Source organism: Echinops telfairi, unplaced genomic scaffold, assembly GCF_000313985.2.
Source record: "Echinops telfairi isolate 266 unplaced genomic scaffold, ASM31398v2 ScPeMD7_5592;HRSCAF=6446, whole genome shotgun sequence".
NCBI classification, from domain to species: Eukaryota; Metazoa; Chordata; class Mammalia; order Afrosoricida; family Tenrecidae; genus Echinops; species Echinops telfairi.
In genome coordinates this window covers 1,112,780-1,118,809 of record NW_022109491.1, presented here as the reverse complement: position 1 = coordinate 1,118,809, position 6,030 = coordinate 1,112,780, and positions in this window count along the sequence as shown.

Below are 6,030 nucleotides of genomic sequence, written 5' to 3'. Positions count from 1 at the left end.
AGCAAATGTTTTGAGGATGATGAGGACAACGAATGTACAAATGTGCTTGACACAATGGATGGCTGTGTGGATTATGATAAGAATTGTAAGAGCCCCCAATAAAAGGATTTTAAAAAAAAGAAATGGGGGTTCCGAAAGTACAGTGCTTCCAAAGCCTTTGGCTGCATTCGGTCAAACGTAGCTTTGATAGGGTCTCAGTCCACTTCCCATCTCTCTTTCCTCTTTGCCTCATATGCCCCAAAAATTGGTTTTCCTAAAAAATAAAAACGTTGGCATGATATTATTGGATCAAGGGCTAATCTTGGAAATCTACAGAAAACTGAAACACGTCAGTAAGAACAACCCAAATTATCCAACCCAGGGCAGAAGTCACGCAGAGACAATTCACCAGAGCTGCCATCCAGGGGCAGCAGCCGGATAAAGAGACGCTCATGATGCTGAGCTGTAAGAGAAAGGCAAATTAAACTAGGATGAGATGCCGCCTCACACCGGCAACAGCAAACACACTACCAAGGCGTCTATTCCAGCTGCTAGCTGCCTTGTAGCACAGGGTAAAACTGCCCCTCTGGGTTTCTGAGAGTCGGAAGCCTCATCTTTCTCCTGCGGAGCGGCTGGTGGTTTCCGAGGACTGACCTTGCCGTTGGCAGTCCAAAGCTTCACCCACTATGACACCAGGGCTCACACCAACACTGGCAGCAAGACGTTAAATTGGAAAGAGCACAGCAAATGCTGGCGAGGATGTGGCGGGACTGGAACCCTCGGACACTGCTGGCGGATCGCAGAATTGTCCAACCACCAGGGCACGTCCTTAAACAACCGTGAGGAACCGAAATGTCATCGGACCCAGCAAACTCTCTACTCCGTGTATGCTCTGAAGGTATAAAGAACAAAACACAGATGTGCATGTTTATCGCAGCGCTACCCACAACAGCAAAAAGACAAAACAACCACACGCCCGTCAGCGGAGGGATGGCTGGAGAGCCTCCAGACACGCACACGGTGGAATATGCTGCATCCCTAAAAACAACAAGGATGGCACACAGCACGGTCAGACACCTCATGACATGATGTGGACGGATTCGGAAGCCAGTCTGCTCAGCAAAGTACAATCGAACTCACAAAGACAGATACTGCAAGAGATTCCTATTATTTAAAATAAAATAAACACACACGAAATGGTTTTCACACCAAAAGAGGTAGATTTTGAAGGCTACAGGGAGGGGGAGTGGAGGAAAGATGGGGAGGAGAATGGTCTCTGGAGCATATGATCAATCAAAAGTGTAAAAGGAATGAAAGACATAGAGGCTCAGAAGGAAGTAGGAGGACTTGGGAAAGGGGGAATTTGAACCCCAATCCTCACAGGCCAAACCCCAAACTGTTTCCACACTGGCATGCCGCAGCTGTGAGCTTGCTGTGAGTTGGCCCCGACTCAGGATGGCCCCTGTGCAAATGGGAACACATTGCCGCCAGGTCTCGGGCCCAGGGCTCGTGGACAGAACTGCTGTGATCCACACGGTTTCCACTGGCTCACCTTTAGAAACAGAGCAGCCGGCCCTTCTTCCTAGTCTGCCTTAGGCTGGAAGCTCTGCTGATACCTGTTCAGAATTCTAGCAGCAGGTGCCCCTCTGTGGATGGACAGGGGGTGGCAATGCCTGAGGGGGTCTGCTGGGACTCCAGCCTGGGTCTCCTGCCAGAGGGGGCGGGGACATCTGCCACTGAGCCACACTGTCCTCATAGTAAGCAGCCCCCTGCATCTCCTCTCCAGTGACCTCAGGTTGCCACCAAGCCACGTCCACGCCCGCAGTCTGAAGTCATTTTCCTGCCCTGCCCTGCTCACGGCTATAATGAACCAGGGAGCCTCCTAGTGGTGTAAATGGTGATGGGCTCAGCTACTAACCGAGTGGTTGGTGGTTCAAATCCACCCAGAGATGCCTCAGAAGAAAGGCCTGGCAGTCTACTGCCCAATGATCAGCCACTGAGCACAGGTCGACTCTGGAACTCCGAGGGCCATGATGGCTTGTTTGCACAGAGGCCCGTGTGGGAAAGTGCCCTCGTTCACCACCCAAGACTTGGGTCAGATCCAGGGTGGCAACAACTAAGCAGCTCGGGGCCCTCATTTAAAAGAACACCAGGTGTCTCCTTCTTCCAGTACACCTAGCTCCTGTCCAAAGTCTCACCATGGCACCTGTATGGGGACAAAGGCTGCCTCCACCAGAAACAGCACCAAGGACAGGTAGATGGAGCTCCAGAAGCATGTGCCCACACCAACGCTGGTGCCTTTGGAGAGCACAACAGGGTAGGGATCCCAGTGATTCAGCTGAAGGGAGCACATGGCCAGTAGGAGGACCTTGTATACCTCAAGGGGAAGACCAGCTAGCCCCCTGGCCCACAGGAACTGAGACAGTAACCCTGGAGGGGTGAGGGAGTTGTAAGCTATTAAAAATAGAAAGCAAAGATGGGTCTGGGTTTTGATAGCTGATGTCTTGGAGGATGCCAGGCCTTTCTTCCAATGTGCCTCTGGGTCGACTTATACCTCCCACCTCTCCATTAATAGCCAATCTCATTAACCATTTGTACCGCCCAGCAACTTCCTTTCCCCCATGCGCCCCACGTTAGTATTTGCTTGTTCAGGGCTCCTCCCACTAACATGTCAGCCCCGGAGCAGCTGTGCTTGGCTGGTTCGTTGCAGTATCTGCAGCTCCACAGAGAGTACCTATCACCGAGCACATACGAGGGGGTACCCCCCAAAAAAAAACACGGGAAAAGGTTCCGTTAGGCAGAGCTTTCATAGTACGTGTTTTTCCTGCTAGGTGAGCAAGGAGCAACTCACTCTGAGTTAGTACACCCAGTGGCATCTCCTGGGAAGGTTCTCTGTTCCCAGTGAATTCTTTGTAAAAGCAGTTTTGCTGAAACCTCGACTTTTGTATTGGCTGATTTTAGGAGAACAGCATGCAACTGTGAAAGCTTGTTTCCTGCCCAGGAAAAATGCCACAGAAACTGTTGTGATGTTGAACGCAGCTTACAAGGACAGCACTATGGGAAAAACTCAAGTGTAAGAGTGGTTTCCTCCTTTCAAAAAAGGTGAAATGTCCATTGATGACAACCTCCTCCTGGACATCCATCAATGCCCCAAACAGATCAAAATGTCAACTCATAGTGCATTTGGAGTTCGTTCCACCAGGTCAGACTGTTAATCAGGCTTTCTATTTAGAGGTTTTGAAAGGATTACGTAACAGTGTGTGACCAAAAAAGGCCTGATTTGTGAAAGACAGGAGACTGGTTTTGTCACCACGACAATACACCTGCTCACACAGGCATCTCATTGCACCAGTTTTGGACAAAAAATAGCATCTGTTGCCCTACGTACCTGACTCACCTGACCTTGCTCTGTGCAACTTCTTTTTGTTTCCTTGAATGAAGAGGGATATGAAAAGGCAGCGTTTGATGATGTTGCAGAGGTGAATAACACAAGAGAGGTACTGTAAGCCATCCAAACAAATGAGTGTGAAAAATGTTTTCAAGAATGGAACCACAGATTTGACAAATGTATGAAATGTCATAGAGAGTACTTTGATAGTGATAAGGTTGTTTTGCAAAAAAAAATAATAATAATTAAATATATCATTTGGGAGGGGGAAATCCGGGGCTTGGGGGTACCCCCCATACAGATGTGTAGGGGGAGCGCTATGGATTGAACTGTGTCCCCACAAGTGTGGGCTGTCAATCATAACCCCTACGCCTGTGGAGAAGCAGCCCTGGTGGACCAATGCCTAGTACTCAGCTGCTAACAGAAAGGCCGGTGGTTGAAACCTTCCCGGAAAATACGTAGGAGAAAAGACCGGGCAACTGGCTCCCAAACAAATGGGAAACACTCGATAAACTTCTACTGTGCCACATTGGGTGCCCGTGAATTGGAATCAAGCTGCTCTGGGGGCACAGCGGTGACAAGTTGGGCTGCGCACTGCAAGCACGGCAGTTTGAAACCACCAGCTGCTCAGAGAGAGAAAAATGGGACTTTCTACTCCCATAATCAGCTACCATCTCAGAAAGCCTACAAAAGCAGTCCTGCGTCCTGTAGGGTGGCTATGCATCTGAATCGCCCCCTGGCAGTGAGAGGGAGAACAGAGTGAGAGTGACAACAATTCCCAGGGTTAAAGTCTCACTTGAGAATGTGATGTTACGTTAACAAGGCAGAAACAGATACGTGTGTACGGAAAGAGAAACTTAAGCAAGGAAACAGAGGTGAGGGGAGAGAGACACTGCATAGAGCCAGGAGCCAGAAGCTAAAAAGAGACAAGGACACACCTCCAGAGCTGACAGAGAGAGGAGGGAAGCCTTCCCCTGACCTTGGGCTTCTGGCTTCAGGAGCCTGGAGTGGATAAAGTTCTGCCTGTGGCCCTTATCTCATTGCAGCTCTGAGGAACTCCGTGTGGGAGTGGATGCAAGCGGGAACAGGGAACAGCGAACGAACCCTGGGCCTACTCTCATGGGCGTTAACACCGCAGCACGGACTGCAGGTACTGCTACTCGGTCCCTGCCTTGTGGGTTCACCTGTAGTAGTGCCCAGGGAGCCCTGCTGGCATAGTGGTCACAGGTGTGGCTGTGATCTGAAAGGCCAGTAGTCTGGAACCACCAGCCGCTCCTCGGGAGAAAGATGGGGCTTTCTGCTCCTGTAAAGAGTTACAGACTTAGAATTCCACAGGGTCGCTATGAGTCGGCATCCGCTGGGTGGCAATGAGTTTGGTTTGGGTTTATAGTGGTGCCCTGATTACCATAGAGACAACTAAGAAGCCGTTGTTTGGAAATTAAGTTACAAGGGGAAATTATTCACTTAATGCAAAAGCATGCATCCAAAAAGAAAGAGAAAACGTGGACAGGAAAGGCATGAATAAATATTCATTCTATTGTCAGAAGCTCCCCACCTGCACCGTTTTTCTCAAGATGTTAAAAGTCAAGCCTGTGTTGTGCTTATAGCTCCTGGTTTTCTGTCAAGCAGGGACTCAGACAGCAGGGAGGGACCTGGGGAGGGGCTGTGGGGCAGGGCTGAGTGTCTGGGTGGGACATGTCCCTGACTTGTCCCTCAAGCCCCTCCTGTCCTTCTCGGGTGGAGGGAGGACCTCCTGAGGGCTCCCTGAGCTCATTAACCTCCCCTCCTGTCTTGAGGTTTGATATCTATTCTTGCCCCATTGCTAGTCCGCTTGTGATTCCTTCTCAGAAATGCTTTTACTTCGCCTGGAATCCAAATGTCTGGGGTCCGTGGAGTTGGGTGCCCTGTCCAGGCCACTGTCCATTAGATGTCCTTTGAACTCTGAACCTTGAGGAAACTAGCCTCCGAAAGCCCTTTCTGAGGTCTAGATAAACAGCTGTTCACTGTGAGGTCAGCAGTTCATAACCACCAGCCGCTGTGTACAGTCTGGCTGAGTTAGCATCGACTCCATGGCAGTGAGTTTGATTTTTTCTTTGTGTTTTCGTTTGTTTGTTTACTTGTTTTAGGTAAACTAGTAAAGACTGGTGTGCCTTTTGCAGACTTGTCTACATTCACGCCTTTTCCAGAATCAGAAACCCCAAGGTCAGACTGGAAGCTGTGTCTGGGGATGAACTGTTATTACAGAAATGCTGGTCTGGCCTCGGTTTCCATGACGACATCAAGAAAGTGTGGTGAAAGAATTGTAGAAGTTCTCATCTGGGGAACATGCTCTGGCTCCAGGGTCGGTCGCATTGCCAGGAGCCCTGGTGGCACAATGGTTCGAAGCTGAGCTCCTAACCAGATGCTCAGAGGTTCAAATCCACCAGTCACTCCACTGCTTCTGGAAACCTGGCAGCCACGCCCAATCACGGCAGCCCTGCAGGGAAGAGTAGAACTTAGGAGACACGGGGTTTCCAAAGCTGCAAAGTTTGGGGAAGTCGTCTGCCACATCTTTCTCCCATGGAGCGGCTTGGGGCCAACCTATTAGTTAGCAACGTCCAACCCCTGCGCTGCGAGGGCCACCTCCATAAAGGTGCAGCTTTGGAAACCCTACGAGGCAGGTC